This window comes from Momordica charantia (genome assembly GCF_013281855.1).
Source record: "Momordica charantia cultivar OHB3-1 chromosome 6 unlocalized genomic scaffold, Mcharantia_2.0 BLBB01000006.1, whole genome shotgun sequence".
Lineage (NCBI taxonomy): Eukaryota > Viridiplantae > Streptophyta > Magnoliopsida > Cucurbitales > Cucurbitaceae > Momordica > Momordica charantia.
The window spans coordinates 16,879,092-16,897,077 of NW_028275164.1; positions in this window are offsets into that span (position 1 = coordinate 16,879,092).

The window sequence follows — 17,986 nt, forward strand, 5'->3', positions numbered from 1 at the left end:
ACTGCGGACGATGGTGTACCACAGCGACGGCGTACGGTGGATGGTGGCGGCAACAGACGATGGCACACCGTGGTGTGTGACGAACGATGGCGGTTTTGGTGTGACGAACTTCGGTGGGTGATGGTTTTCACCGGCGGCATACGACGGACGACGGCAGCGGCAGGCGGTGATGGCGGACGATTGACGACAACTGCGGATGCCTAGGTGGACGGCGGCGGACATTGAGAAGGTGGACGGCGGAGGCAGGTTGTCATTAAGATGGAGCCTCCCAATGACGGCTACTAGGGTTTCTCCCATCTCATGGGTAGGGTTATGCCACTTTTTTGACCCGGTCTGAAACCCAAATCTATCTTGCCCAACCTCCTTTTCTGAATTAAAATGGGCCTCACCACAGTCATTTAATTTCAGCCCTCTGAGCCCAGTTCTCTCTTCCAGCCCAGGGTCCAGCTTTTCCACAGAACCTTCTTCTTCCTTGCCCTTCACGTGACTCACGTGGTTAGGGTTCCTTCTTCCTTCTTTCTCTTGCGACCCTTCTTCTCCTCGAACCTCCATGGTTGCCTCTTCACAGAACTTCCATTGGTGCCTCCTCCTGAGCTTCTTCTCCGACCATCTGAAACGCAGACGGCGGCGCCACCACTCTTGCAACTCCGACCATTCCCTCCGACCACTCCTAATTTCGCCGGCGAAGTCTTCCATCCATCCTCTTTTTCTTTTCTTTTTCATTTTCGTCGTGATTTTCCCTTTTACCTGATCTTCGCAATACAAGAACCTAACAAGAACACTATATTTCAATACCAAAGAGTAATTACAAGAACCGATAGCCTTTTGAGAGGGCTATCTCTCTCCCAAAGAACTTTCTCAAGTTCTTTACCAAAATACAATTCTCCAAGATATCCTTCTTCTCTCCCTCCTACTCCTATTTATAACCCTAATCTAATTACCATAATACCCATTCACTAATAACTAATTATATTCCCCTATACTCCTAATAGGACTCTCACATAAGCATTAAAAATTTCCTCCTCATGCATAGCCATGATGGAAGGTTATATATGGTTGTTTTTACAGGCCAACAACTATATGTATCACTCCTTTCACCATATGGATTCACACCATCAGTTGAAAACCTAAGCGAAGATTCCTTGGGTCCGAACCAAAATTTGGCCAAATATGATCAATCAACCTCCATGATGGAGAGTCTGCCTGATGTCGCACAATCTTATTCATTTTCCTATCTATAGCATGCCAAACTAGATTCTTTGCATTACCTGAGTTCCTGAACAATCTTATAAACCTTGGAATAATTGGAAAGTACCACACTTGCTTAGCAGAAACTCCTTCTTTCTCCTTCGTTGAATTCTTATGTGTTTTCCATCTTGACGAATTACACTTAGGACATTTAATCATATCTACATACTCCTTTTTATACAAGCAACAATTGTTTGGGCATGCATCAATTTTTTCGTAACTCAACCCAAGGGCACACAACGTTTTCTTTGCTTCGTACATAGAATTCGGCATTTCATTAGGGTCTAGTAATATATCACTTATTATGGACAGAAGTTCAGAAAAACTCGAGTTACTCCACCCAAATCTCACCTTCAAATTGAGTAATCTTACAAGGGCTGATACTTTTGTAACTTTCCACATCTGGGGTACAATGGCTTTTTAGCATTATGAAACATAGTTTTAAATGATTTTGGTACATAAGAGAATTCATCCTGAACAGATTGAACCAAGTCACCTACCTCAAAAAAGTCGAGATCATCTTCATCACTCTCGAGTGCATCATTATTGTACGTCTGTTCGGCCGTGATATTTCCTAAGTCTTCACCGTTCCAAAACCATACCCTATAACTTTGGTCAATACCATTTGAATATAAATGATATCTAACGGTTGCTATGTCTTTGCATATAAGATTCCCACACTTCAAACAAGGACATCAGATGGAATTAGAACCATTGGTATGACTCAACCCAAATTCAATGAATGTTTCAACTCCCACTTCATACTCTTTGGACAATCTATTTTTCTTCATCCATGACTTATCCATTTCACTACTAAAATGTTGACGACGAAAGATCAATAAGACGTTCATAGCATAGAAAACACAACTTGTGAATATTAAATTCCAAAAGTTTATTATCAAGACCACATCATTAATAAAGAAAAGAAGTCAAACAATGTCAAGATTTAGTATGCTTTAAACTCAAAGAAAGAAATCCAATATTCATATTCCAAAGAAGCTTTATTCTCTGAACATCAAGCTTTCATGGGATCATTCCAAACATTAAACCAGAACAACGCCAGCATGCTTTAAACAAAAATTAATTGCAACATTGAACGATTAAGGTTTCTAGAATAAGTAGATCCCAACCAAAACCCACTAACAAACTTAGCATAGCCAACAGGGTTATATACATCGTGCTTGCAAACACATGATACACTTTCCACACAACAATAGTGCAACAGTGTTCATTCTCAAATCTAGTAACACACTTAGCATAGCCAACAAGTTTCTACATCACAAAACAATTTTACCACATCTCCTAATACAACAAAATACTTTCATAAATGTACCAACATAAACTAAATGTCAAACCCTATATGTTTAATTAAGGAAAGATAGAAAGGGGTAGTACTGAAAGATTGACGAACAATAGTGGTGGTCAGCGGCATTCGCATGTGGTGGTCAACGGCGTTCGCGGTTGTCGTCGGTGTAGTCCCCTTTTCTTTTTTGTCGATCGAGCCGCTTTCCCTCATTCCACTCGTCCAGCCCCCTTCACGAACTTGTACAATCGATGCCTGATGCTTAGCTGGTCTTTTCGGATGATCAGCCACACTGGGACTGAGACACGGCCCGGACTCCCCCGTGAATACATAATATTCTATTGAAAACGAATCCTAATAATTCATTCACAATGCCAGAGACCTTCAATCTCTGGTCACGGTGGTTCGGTGTACTTCGCGTGCGGTTGTCCGGTGTACTTCGTGTGCGGTGGTCCGGGGTGCATCGCTGACCCTTGTCGATTGAACCGGCGACCTCTTCTCTCATGGACTGATTGTGGCTTCAACCCTCATCGATGACCCTTAATGCTTGAATCGTACACGTGTGTTTTGAAATTTAGGGATTTAGATAAGGATTTACTAGGTTTTGACACTTTTTTACAAAGTGAAAAGGATATAATTGTTTAATTTAGATATTACAAAATAATTTTAAATTCCAGAAAAATGAATTTAAAAGATGTTTTAGTTAATTTTTTTCCTCTATTTTTTCTCTATGTTTTCAAATTAACATACTCTAAATAAAATTTCTTTTTTTCTTCAAGATTTGCAATATATAAGCAATCATTAAATCTTTTTGGATGAAAGGAAAAAAATCTATGAAAATTTTGGGTATTAAAATATATAGGTAAAATTAAAGAGTTTAAAAAAAATTGCAATTACTTCGCCCTCAATAGTTAGATAATATTCTCAGTGCAAAATTTCGAATAAATTTTAGGCTTTTAGACTTTTTATGTTCTCTTAACTTAAATTCCAACAAATCAGCTTAAAATGTCTCTAAGTTAATTTCTTTATTTTTTTCTCAAGTTTTGTAATTTACAAAGTTCGACAAAAATTTGTATTTTATTTTTCTTATGATTTGCAATATCAGACTGTAATCCGTGGTATTGAAAATGTAAGCATTAATTAAATCGTTTTGGATGGATGAAAAAAAACAATGAAAAACTTAAATAATATTCCGAGTGCAAATTTTAGAATAGATTTTTAGCTTTTAGACTTTTATGTTTTCTTAAGTTAAATTTCAATAAATTAGCTTAAAATGTCTATAGGTTAATTTCTTTATTTTTTTTTCCAGCTTTGTAATTTACAAATTTCAACAAAAATTTGTATTTTATTTTTCTTAATATTTGCAATATCAAATTGCAATCTATTGTATTGAAAATGTAAGCATTATTTAAATCTTTTTAGATCGATGAAAAAAAATCTATGGAAAATTGACTTCATCGCTAAAACAACTTTTAGTGACGTTTTATCAGACTTCACTAAAATATAGTTTTCCAACTTATAGTGACGTATATACACATCACGTAAAACCTTACCTTTTCACGAATAAGCCTGGAATCTTCTTATCGTATCGTGACGATTTTAAAACGTCACGAAAAATAATATTCCGTGACGTTTGCTACCCGTCATGAAAATGCTGCAAATCCGAAGATCTCCGTCTTTTCCCGCAAAAAACGCGCCTCAAGTTTTTCACACGTCACGAAAAATAAGTTTTGGGAAACTTATCGTGATGAATAAAATTCGTCACGAAAACACAACAATCTGGAAGACTCCGTCATTTCTCGCCAAAAACGCGCCTCAATATTTTTATGACGGAAAAAGAGCGTCACGAAAGATCATAAATCCGGAACTCTCCACTTTTTCCCTCCAGAAATGCGGTTTCTACCTTTTGTGACGTATTTAAACAATGTTCAACAATATTTTACTTTTTAGTACCGTCACAAAATCCCAAAATTCTAGTAGTGCATTATCACTGTGGGCACAATTAAAAGCAATGAAATTTCTCTTTCTTTCTTTCCAAGTAATTCAAGAGTTCTAATAGAGCCCATCAATTCCTATCATCTAAACTTTTACTTTCTAATTTTAGAGAAAACCGGTTAGAGATCTAATAAATTTTCTAACCAATTTAGAATTTTACATCTTCTCTCCTAACGCAAACGATTTGTTAGCAACATCACATAATTTACTATAAAAATCATTCAAGCATTCATCTTCTAACATCTTAAGATTTTCAAGTTAGCAGTAAGCATATAATTAATTTAGTTCGTTTAACATCACCGTTTCCTTCATAGGTTTTCTGTAAGATGTCTCATGCCTCTTTTGCTGATTCACATGTTGAGATGAGTTTGATTTGATCGGCATCGACTTTATTGAAAATGACATTAAGAGCTTTAATTAATATTGCAATTTGATAGTTCGTCCTCTTCAGCCGACCATTCTATCTCGGGCTTGGTGGGAGGTGTCCATCAAATTAATATCGATTTCTAGCCCTTTCATCCATAGCTTTGATAAATACTCTCATTCAAATCTTCCAATACGGATAGTTGTTTGTTGTCAACAAAGGTGGTCTAGCAATAGAAAAACCCTCTGAAATAGACATTTTAGCACAAAAAGATTAGCTCAATAAAATCCCAAAATCTCACTAAAATAAATTAGTACACTGCTTTGATACCAATTGAAAAATCTAACTAGCTTGCTAAAATATTATTCTATTTTTAAAATTTCAATTTTTTGAATCTTAGAAATTAAAACAATTAAGCGAGATGATACAAATACGTTTTTAACATGGTTCGGTTTCCCAACCTAGTCCACGAGGCTACGCCTAGAGAATAAGATTAATCAAAAGTTAGTATAATTTACAATCAATATTGACTTATGCATAAAATAACCTCCTTCTTAAATCATGCTGCAATACTTGATCAACTCCTCTTTCGATTGGATCTTTTCATTCACAAGCTCCCCTTGTGTTGTAGACCACCGCTTGAACTCCCTTCAATGATAGATGTGTCTTCGCCAAAAATTGATAGAAATATCACAAAAGAAAAATAACACACACAATTGCAATTATCGAATTACATAATAAGTTCTCTCTTAAAATTTTACTCTATGAACAATGCTTGAACAATTTGAGAGAATAAACAAACTTTACCCCATACTCCTTCCTTGATATGTTTCAAGACTACACTATGAATACTAAAGAAAAATTGACATGTGAGGAAAGTGAATTTATCACAATTCCAATTCAACCACAAATCTCTCTATACAATTAAATCACTATTTTTATATAATCAATGAGTAAAACATTCCAAGAAAGAAAACTAGCCGTTGGAAACATTTAAGAGCTCAAATTCAAATTCAAATTCAAACATACAAATAAATAATTGAATTATACAACTAAAATAAATAGAGAAAATTATTAAATAAAATTGAATAAATTTGCCAAAAATGCCAATATAATAAATAAAATTCCTTTCACCTTCAAATACTAAAATAAAAAGTGAACTACCATGAGATGAGGATGACCAGGTTGGGCCATGAACTGGCATAGCTTATGAACAACAATAGCGATATTATGACTATTAATATTAATGGGGTTCCATCTCATAACCAATCAGTGTGTGATCCTTAGCATGTCTCCTCAAGATCGTAGCTCTTTTGACTTATCAATCTTGGCCGGATCCCAGTTGCTCGTTTGAGCGTTTTGGGCTCTGATACCATATTAATATTCATGGGGTTCCATCTCATAACTAATTAAGAATGAGAAGAGTAACCAATGTCTATTATAAACTTATGTTAGGTCTCATATTTTCTCAATGTGGGATCCTTAACAATGACGTGAAATTTTTAGATATAAAAGATGCCAAATAAGATGCCTATAAACAAAAGGTCACCCAATAATTTTTCATTAGACAATCCGAAATTACAATCCATGGACCAAGAATAAGGCGTTAAGGGAAGAGTGCAATGATTCATTTGTTGGACGAGGGAGAGAGAGCCATTCACGAAACCTAACGTTGTTCTTAATAGTAAGAGCAATAAGCATCATAAAACAAGTCAGAAACAAGGACAAGACTGGTGTTTTTTGAATCAGGGAGAAAATAAGAATTTTTGTATTGAATTATGGTAGGTTCATTCATTGAATAAAATAAGGTGGTCGTGGGATTTATAGTATCATTGTGTGCTACGGCAGAGGAGAGATGCAAGAATAAAAAAAAAAAAGAAGAAGAAGAAACGATGGTGAGGAGAAAAATAAGCCCCTTTAGTAACCTTCTTATATCTTGTTTCTTGTTTCCAGTTCTATTGGTTCCAAAATGGACTTGTTTGATAATAAAAATAAAAATTTTCAAAAAATGGATCAAATTTTGGAAACTCTAGAAAATAGTTTCATTTTCTATGTTTCTGTTTTTTTTTCTTCTCCAGGAGCATTATAGAATAAATACTATATATTGTAATTATAAGTTAGAAAAATTAGTATGTGATTTGTTGGTATAAACTTCCACTTCCGCCATTCACACACCTTCTCCTTGATCGAAGTTCAATTATGGAGATAAAAGTTATTATTTTAATATTTTTAATATTATCTATTCATTAAATTAAAAATATTTTGAAATTTATTCTCTCTTTAGACTATTATATTTTTTAAATAAAAAATATATTTTCTATTTATTAAATTAAAAATGATTCGGAAATTTATTATTTATTTAAAGATAATAATTTATACTTTTATAATAGATTATATCTTATCTAATGAATTATATTCTTTGAACATATATTATATATTGTTATGTTATAACTACTAAATTTTATTTTAAATAAAAAAAAGTCAAACTGAATTACGATAATGTTCTTGAACAAAAGATCGTAAGCTCAAATCTACAACAAACTATTTACCAAAAAAAAAATTATTTATGGTACATATACAAAGTATATGTATATATCATCTAGGATTGTTATGCTAGTTGCATTTGAATTCAAAATTGTTTATGGTACCAAACATCATGAGTGAAATTAATTTAAAGCTAACTATATAATTTTTTTTAGAAGATCGCTAACTATATAATTTAAGTTTCTAATGTTTTTGTCATTTTTTTTTTAATTTGTCTTATTATAAAATTTTCAATTTCATTCCGTGTACATTAATTTTTTCCAATCTAACTTTTATGGTCACTAAACATTGCAAGAGGAGTAACATATGATTAAAAAACATATATTTTTATCTAAGTGAGAATTGTTATTAAAATAGCAAGTCATTTAAGGCCATATAAATTACTATAGAGTCAAGTCTTATGAAGTGGATATGTTATCAAATTTTATGGGTGGGCATGTTATTTCATCTTATTTTTTCTTATAAGAAACAAATAATGATAGCTATTAAATATTACAAAAGGGAGGCTACATACAAGAGGTCCTATCAGACACAAATGTAAAAGGAGGTCTAATTAACCTTTAAATTATTTAGGGTCGTTTGTTTTTTTTTTGGAATGTAGATGCTCGACATCGACAAATGTATGAAATTTCAGATGCTTGGAATTTTAGATATCCTACATCTTCAGATAGCCGCATTTGTTTTGTAGGAAAAATTATAAGGATATCTAAGAATATGTGGATAGTCACGTTTGTTTTGTCGAATTTATTCTTCGGGATGTGTTAAATTTATAGAATATTCAAAAAATACTCGTATGAATATTCATTTAATTTATACATTCGTTTGATATAATAGATTTATTTTAATTAATTTAGTATTTTGTTGTTTCTATGATATTTTGTAGAACAAATTTATTTATATTAATTTAATATAAATTTTATTTTTCAACTTTAATATGTTTCAATAAGACAATTATATAATTGGTGCATCTTGGATGAAATTTATTTATCTTATCATCATATTACGAGGAAAAATATCACATTTATGTTAATTGTTAACACAAAATATTCCTTTAAAATTATATATTTATAATAATAAATATTATTAATTATATAATTGCTTCGAAGTATTAAAATTAAATGAAAAGCAAAAATGTAAAGAATAGATGCCCTAGACACACAATATTTAAAACATGTGTTTCAAAAGGGCATCAAAAACTTGTTAGATGTCTCTTGTATGAGCATCCTATGATACTTTGGCATCTTGTGATATTCGGGTATTCTACATTCCTGAAAAACACACGTGAGAATCCAGATGGCCGTTCCAAGAATCTTGGATTCCCACAAAACTAATGACCACTTGGGCCATAGCTAGCGAAAGGGAAGCATCTATATGTTGGGATAATGGAGCCAAAACAAAAAACTCATGTCCTATGAAGAAAAAGATTTTAACATTATTACCAATTCCTACAAGGAGTAGGATATTATTGTCTTATAAAGATCACAATATTGTTTTCTTATAAGAATTAGAATATTTGGTGTAACGCCCGATTAGAGAGGAGGAGTACATGAATGAACCGATACCACACCCGAATGAGAAGGATCCTGAGACCATAGAAGCATGGTTAAGAAAGTTTAAAATAAATGATAGTTACTACCTATACTAACAAGGTGCACCTCCTTTTCGGTAATTCAATCGTAACAACTCCAAAGTTAAGCGTGAATTATATAGGACCAGTATTAATATAGATCTTTTTTAGTAGGTGTGCGGTATGAGAATTTGAACCACCAATCTTAAAAAAATTAGTAAATTCATATATTACTAAGCTTTGTTCATGTGGGTTAAAACCACACATTTTAAAGTAATATAGAATCTGTAAAGAGTATTTTGACATCAAATAATCACTTTGACCTATAAATTTTAACATTTTTGCGATTGTATGGAAGTGCTCTTTTTTATTTAAAAAAAAAAAAAGTTAACACATAGACTAGGAAATTATACCTCAAGAAAAAAATTGAAAAAATGACCCAAACATGAATAACTACATTATATATTTATTCGTAATTGAATAAACGTGATTCTCACGATATTTGTTTTAAGTTGGATTCGTACTCAAGATACTTCTAATTAAAAAATGACATTTCAACCATTAAAACCAGGTTTTCACATCACTTTTTATAAAGATATTCCTCAAAGTTAGAGGTAGCCCGTGATTATCTATAAAAAAACAAAGCATATATCCTTAAAGAAAAAAAAAAAACAAAAACAAAGCATTATATCCCCAAATTCAATTACCAAAGGATGTTTCAATAGTAGATAATTGAAGCAGAATATTATCAGTATATATCCTTACATTAAAAAAAAAAAAAAGTCTATTAAAGAAAACAAAGCTTGATTAACAACCTTCTTCTTCTTCTCCTTCTTATCTTCTACAATTCACTTTTTTAAAAACATGTTCCAAGTTTAAAAATCATATTTATAAACAAAAAAAAAAAAGGAAGTACCTCAATGCGTCAATGGTCTAAAATTCAGTAAACTTTTCGAAAACGATTTTTAAAGGTAAATGAAATTATAGGACGAAAGTTAGCTAAAGTTAGCTTACTCTATCTACAAAACGTTATAAGATTATGGAGAAAAAGTTTTGCTAGAAGGATGGTTGAATTTGAAACTAATTAACGAATAATGGAGGAAGTGTTTTTTTTTACTTATATATATATAGTTTAAAATGTTTTATATCTCACCAAGTTATTGTTCTAGATCTGCTGAAAGTTGTTAATCTTGTTCCTGAGTTTAGAATTCTTCGAAGGTGGGAAATACTGCATCAAGAATTGTTCTGCTAAGTCGTTCATGAATTAATTGATTCGGCGGGGAAGGAGTCCAGCCATGCTCCAGTAGAGTCACTCAATGAGTAAGGGAATAGCTTCAATCTCATAACTTCCTTACTAACTCCAGCTTTCTTAAACGAATCAGCCACTTGCATAAAATATCTTAAGTGTCTGTCCAGGTCTTCTGATGCTAGTCCATAAAATGGTCCCACTATTTGCAACATTTGAAACATTATAGGCTTCAACTCAAATTTCCCTACTTCGAGGATCGGATCAGTAATGACAGGGTTGAAGTCATAGAACGCTGGAGTTGCATGTGCTCTCATTTCCTGCTCTGTGTCATCGGCGAGCAGAACGACGTTCAGGGGAGGTACTCTATTGACAGCTCCTTCCCATGGTATTCTTACTACTTCGCCCTCAGGTGGGTCTTGATCGTTGAGATTCATTTCTACTTCCTCTATTTGCACCCGCTGTTCAGCCAGTCTTCTTCGCAAAGTTCTTTTCGATTCTGGGTCAAAAGCGAATTCGAATGCAGGAAAATCATTCATTCATAGCTCCCACACTCCTGAAAACGAGCAGCAAGGTCTTTAAGCACCATACCTCAAAATAACTAACCACAATCTATATTTTTCCAAAAATTCCTGGGCAACGGCGCCAAAAACTTGTTGTTTTATAAAACTGGGTAAATTATAACGCAAGTATACACTAATTTTGTCAATTGTAGTACAAACAAGGTCGTCTCCACAGGGAATTCATGCTTACAGAAAATGATTAATTACTTTGAGTTACCAAAAAAAAAACAAAATTAAAAGAAAATGAAGTTGGTTTATCAATGTCGCAGGTAACTTGTAAAAATAAAATGTAAATAAAGCAGTAAATGAGAGGGCAAATAAATTGTTCCCAAAAGCTTCCACTGAAGAATTGAACACAAAGGGGTTTAGAGCGATTTTTAGGGATTCGGGGAGAGGAAATCTACGTACTAATTTTAAGTGTCACCTACTGAAGAAAAACACCTAAACACTTAAAGCCTAGACTCTCACGGCTCTCATCCGACTTACCCAGCAAATGTCTAATCCAACTCTCGTTGTGGTTAGAACAAGCATTAAACCAATCTATAGGCGCCACAGAGTGAACCCCATTCTTAGGTATTCACTACTCTGTTTCAGAAAGAATGGAGAAACAACGGCTAACAACAGTAATTCCACACACAGGAGCTTTCCCAAGCTTCCTATGAGCTTGCATACTTGGAACTCAGCTTTATTTTAGTACGACATTTCATCTCCAAATCGATGACCAAACTAAACGTCTGAATCGATCAGATTCTAGAAGATATGTAGAGGGTCTGCGTAATAGACTTCGATTGTGGGTGGGATAAACACCTATACTTAATAGAGTTTGCTTACAACAACAGTTTTCAAGCAACCATTGGTATGACGTCGTGTGATGCTTTGTATGGGAGGAAGTGTAGGTCCCCAGTTCATTTGCATGAGGTTGGTGAAAGGTTACTGTTAGGACAAGAATTGGTGCAAATGACTAATGAGGCCATCTAAAGGATCAGGGCGAGAATGCAAATTGCTCAAAGTCGACAGAAAAGTTATGCGGATAATCGACGCAAGGAGTTGGAGTTTGGGGTTGACGATGAAGTTTTTCTCCATGTGGCACCGGTGAAAAGGGTCGTACGTTTTGGTAAGAAGGGAAAACTTAGCCGAAGGTATTTGGACCTTTCGAAGTTTTGGAACGCATCGGTTCAGTAGCTTATAGATTAGCCTTGCCTCCATCGTTGGATGCAGTGCATAATGTGTTTCATGTGTCCATGTTGAGGAAGTATGTCCATGACCCTTCCCACGTTTTGAATCCCGAACCACTGCATTAGATAAAGCTTTGTGCTACGAAGAGATACCTATTGAGATTTTGGCAAGGGAAATGAAGACGTTGAGGAATCGAGCAATTGATTTAGTGAAGGTTCTATGGAGGAACCACCAGGTTTAAAAAGCTACTTGGGAAAGGGAGTTCTTAAAACAAAAGACACACACTGTCCCTCCAAAACATAAGGGAAACAGTGTCCTCACTGGGGAAAGAAATTTTGAGAGATGCAAAATTTTGGCACAAAAAGGACGAGGACTTCCAAAGTAATGAAAAAGCTTAGGTTTCAAAACAAAAATAAGCAGAACAAAGTTTTATAACCAAAACAAAAATAATGGAAAATGACTTACGGCTTGATCATAGAACTAGGAAATCTAACGTATTCATGCGCTTAATTATCCTCATCTACATGAAACAAAAACAAAGAACAAAGGAAAACATTTCATTAAAAAGATGAACATGTCGAGAGTTTAGAAAAGATGCATTGAAGAAGCTAAGGAAAAGCTAGCAGCTAGAACAAGGAAGCATGCAAGCTTGAACTTTAAACATATGCAAAAACACACTTTATAAACATTCCTAACAGCACAATATCCCAACAACTAACCTAGAACAAAAACTAAGCTAAACAACTGTTGGTTTTATGGTGTTTTTTAGTAAATAGTTACTGTAAATACTTATTTATTATTTTTCCTTTATTATTTGTAATTAGTAGATTATTGTGATAAATTTTATTTTGACTTGTTTCTCACCTCTACTTAAGGTGACAGGGTTTTATTATTAAAAAATATATGAGAAATAATTATTTTTTTCTCTCCAAAATTTGAGATGGTATCAGAGCCAAGAGGTTGAAACCCTAACCTAACCCTAAATCTAGCCGCCGCCACCCACTTTCGCCGACCACTGCCACCCACTTTCGCCGTCGCCAATTGCTGCATACACACTGCCGCCGACGCTATTGCCAGCTCGTTGTCGTCGTGGGTTGCAGAGTGCGTTTTTCGGATCGTCATCTTCGAGGGTTACGGATCACAGACGCGGGTTGTGTTTGCCGCCGGGTTACAGGTCTCAACCGTTGGTCTTCGTGGGATTGCATCGCCGCCGCCACCTCCCTCGGTTTCACAGCAGGTCTTCGTTGTCGTCGCTTCCTTCTAGGGTTTCGACGCTGCTGTTTGTTCGCCGATACTGCCTAAGGGTCCGTCGCTGCCGCCTACCGTCGCCACCTAGGGTTATGTTGCCGCCGGTCGCTGCTGCCGCCGCCTCGTTTTTTTATTATTTGCTGCTGTTTTTCTGCCATTGTTGTTTGTTCGTGAGAATCAGTGGCCATGGTTGATGTATCTTCAAAGAAAACAGATCAGCCGTATAACTCTAAGATTTTTGAAACCCGGTTCAACCCCAGTGGTCATCTTGTCCAAATAACTAACATTCGGCTTAATGGAGATAATTTCCTTCGTTGGTCTCAAAGTGTTCGGATGTATCTTCGTGGGCAAGGCAAAATTGGCTACATTACTAGACATAAAAAAGCACCGGCTGCAGAAAATCTTTTATTTACTACGTGGGATACTGAAAATTCCATGGTAATGACTTGGTTAGTTAATTCCATGGATGAGGAGATCAGTGCAAATTATATGTGTTATTCCACTGCAGAGGAATTTGGGACAATGTGAAAGAGATGTATTCTGATGTAGGGAATCAGTTTGAGGTCTTTGAACTGACTCTAAAGTTGAGTGAGATTCGACAACGACAGATACGGTTACAAAGTATTTTAATTCTTTGAAAAGAATTTGCAAGATTTAGATTCATTTGATACTCATGAGTGGAAATGTTCAGATGATTCTAAACTTTATTTGAAAATCGTACAAGAAAGTCGAATTTTCAAATTCCTTGTTGGCCTAAATGTGGAATTTGATGAGGTCAGAGGCCGAATTATTGGTAAGCAGCCACTTCCAACAATTGGTGAAGCCTTTTCTGAAGTTCGCCGTGAAGAAAGTCGTCGAAATGTTATGCTCGGTAAGAAAAGTACAAGCAACACTGTTTAGAACTCTGCATTAGTGACGGAAGCAGTTGCAAATAAAGCATCAAATCATCAAAGTAAGGGAAATGAGAAACCTAGTGTATGGTGTGATTATTGTAATAAATCTCGACACACCCGTGAAACTTGTTGGAAGCTTCATGGAAAACTAGCTAACTGGAAGAGCAATAAAACGGGTGAGAGGAGTGGTGGCAGTCAGTTGTCTTCTATTGCAAATACTGTTGACTCTTACCAGTTCAGTAAAGAGCAAGTTGATCAACTCATAAAGCTGCTAAAGACTAATCCATCATCTGGTAATCCTAGTGTTTCCTTGGCACGATCAGGTAATTATCCTCATGCTTTATCATGCCTTAATTCATCTCCGTGGATTATCGATTCCGGAGCTTCCGACCATATGACTAGTTCCTCTAAACTCTTTCAGTCTTCCTCTCCTACTTATTGCAATGAAAAAATTCGAATAGCAGATGGTAGTTTCTCTTCAATTGCAGGAAAAGGAACTATTCGATTCACTGAAGCTATTACCTTAAAATCTGTTCTCCATGTTCCTAAACTAGCATGTAATCTTTTATCTGTCAGTAAAATCTCTAAAGATTCTAATTGTCGTGTCACTTTCTTTGAAACTCATTGTGTCTTTCACGATTAGGATTCGGAGAGGATGATTGGACGTGCTAGGATGCTCGATGGTCTCTACTTTGATGAATTTCCAACTAGTAATAAAAAAGCTCAAGGCTTGAGTAGTGTCAGTTCTCCTTCTGTTAGTGAAAAAATAATGCTTTTGCATCGTAGGCTAGGTCATCCTAGTTTTTTCTATTTAAAGTTCTTGTTTCCAACCTTATTTAAAGGTGTTGACTATTAAATTTTTCAATGTGAGAGTTGCATTTTGGCTAAACATCATCGTTCGACATATTCTCTTCAACCTTATAAAGCTTCCAAATCTTTTTATTTAATTCATAGTGATGTGTGGGAGCCTTCAAAATTTTCAACTCATAGTGGAAAACGTTGGTTTGTAACTTTCATTGATGATCACACACGTTTATCTAATGACAAAAAAATCTGAGGTGAAAGACCTGTTTATTAATTTTTATCATATGATTGAAACTCAATTTCAAACAAAAATAAGTATTTTCCACTCTGATAATGGGACGGAATATTTTAATAACTCTTTGGGAAATTTTTTGAAAGATAAAGGTATTTTCCATCAATCTACTTGTCGTGACACTCTCCAACAAATTGGTATTGCAGAACGAAAAAATAGACACTTACTTGAAGTCTCTCGTGCCATTATGTTTTCAATGCATGTTCCACAATATTTGTGGGGAGAAGCAATTCTCACGGCTGAAAATCTAGTAAATCGAATGCCTTCTAAAATTTTGAAATTTAAAACTCCCTTGAATTGTCTAATAGAATGTTTTCCCATAGTTCGTATTTTCTCTGATTTACCGAAAAAAGTTTTTGGGTGCACTACATATGTTCACATCCCTAGTTTTTTTCGGTCCAAACTTGATCATCGGGCAGTCAAATGCATTTTTGTGGGCTATGCCTCCACACAGAAGGGTTACAAGTGTTTTGATCCGACAACAAAAAAAGTTTATGTCAGTATGGATGTGTCTTTTTTAGAAAATCAGCCATTTTTTCCCCAAAATTCTCTTGAAGGGGAGGAATCTAGTTATGAAGGTAATTTTTGGGATCTCTTTGCCCCTATTTCTAATATCATTTGTCGTGATGGTCCTGATGTCCCTAGTTTCTCAATGCCAATTGTAGAAAATTCTTATTCAGGGGGAGAAACATTACAAAATGACCCTAGTGATCAAAATCTTGAGCTTCCGATTTATACTAAAAGGAGACCAAATCAAAGGAATGAAGATCAGAGAGCTGACTTGTCACTAAACCAGTCTAATACTCTGAGGAATGATACTGAAAATGCTGGTAACGCATCTCCTATTCCTACTTAATCTCCCATTCAAAACAACTTACCTAATGTGTCTGATCTTGATGTTCCCATTGCTCTTAGAAAAGGTATTCGTAGGTGCACTAAATATCCTATTGCTAATTATCTTTCATATGAAAACCTTTCAGACAGTCATAAAGCTTTCACTTCTAGGATAAATAACATGGTTATTCCAAGGAACATTCAGGAGGACCTAAATGATTCGAATTGGAAATTAGCAGTTATGGAGGAGATGAACGCTCTAAAACTGAATTGCACATGAGACATTGTAGATGTACCAAGAGAGAAGAAAACTGTAGGATGCAAATGGGTTTTCACTATAAAATGCAATGCTGACGGTAGCATTTAGAGATAAAAAGCAAGGTTGGTAGCTAAAGGCTTTACTCAAACCTATGGGATTTATTATCAGGAAACATTTGCCCCCGTTGCTGAAGGGATGTGAATCCCAGAGTGGAAGCGGATCTTCGTTGCTGATTTTCGGGATACAAAACCGAAATTGAAAGAAGGAAATACAGGGGAAAAACCAAACCTTTGAAGAACGTTTCTTCAGTGAGTTCCCCTCGAACACCACCACCGGATCTTCCTCGCTATCCTCTAGGCACGAGACCGTGCTTGTGGGAGCAGTTCTTTGGAATGAGAGGGAGAGATTGAGAGAGTTCTTGAGAGAAATGGTGGGGGTTTTCTTTTTCTGTTCTTTAAAAAAACAGTTCTCCCATTCTCCAACACTTGAAGAAGAAGGGTGAAACTCCCCACGTCACAAAACCTCCCACTCCCCTGCAATTTTGCAGGGGAGTTTAATATTAATAATAATAATAATAATAATAATAATAAATAGTAATATATAATATATATATAAATATATATATAATAATTAATATATATATAATTAATTAATCAAATTAATTAATAAATATAATTAATTATTAATAAAATTAATAATTAATAAAGATATATACACATAAATAATTAACACTTAATTATTTATTATAAATTATAATCATATTCTAAAACATTTCTCTCGTATAACCTGTAGTTTTAATGTACATTTTATGCACATTATTTTTAACCTATAGTTTTAATATGAATCTTATTCATATTAATTTTATTTGAATCTCATTCAAATAATATCTCTCATAATATATAGTTTTAATTTAAAATTAACTATATATTATAATGTATCAATATACATATAATCCCTTAAGTAATTTGAACAATTCAAATTCTTCCAAAAACTTGATCCTCGTTTTACCCGTTATGAGCTAGCAAGGGGACCTAATGGACCTACAGATCCAAAGCTCCAACGATGCAAGATTAATCGGTCAAACTCATTGACCGAGTTAATCTAGATTCGTTAACTACAGGTCATTCCACTAAAGACCCGCAGTTGCACTCTTCTCACTGCAGAATGTTTTCGTGTCCATGGATATACGACCATTAATGACGAGTCAATCCTTCACGAGTGTTCGTAACTCAAGTTGGGTCAAATTACCGTTTTACCCCTGAGTTACATCATACTCCTTAAACACCACTGCTCCTCTAATGAACAACCCGGTTATGGTCCAACCAATAACCGGAAGTCCCTCTCAGCCAATGAGAGGGTGGGACCCCTTGTTCAAGTCCCGGAGTCAGCATTTAAGGGAACACTCATCTACTCCCCTTAAGTCGGGGAGGAGTGAATTCCATCTTGTGAAGTTATGTTCCCAGCTCCCCATTCGGTCTCGTCCCCAAAATGGTAGCAATGTTGAGTCGGCGACTCAGGCCACTCTCACCCATACAGATCAAAGGACGAGCCCTCACGGGCAGGAGTCCATAACTCACTCAAGATTGAGAATGAGTTGCCTGGTCATCCTAAGAAATAGCAACCTATTAGTTAACGGTGTTACATATAAAG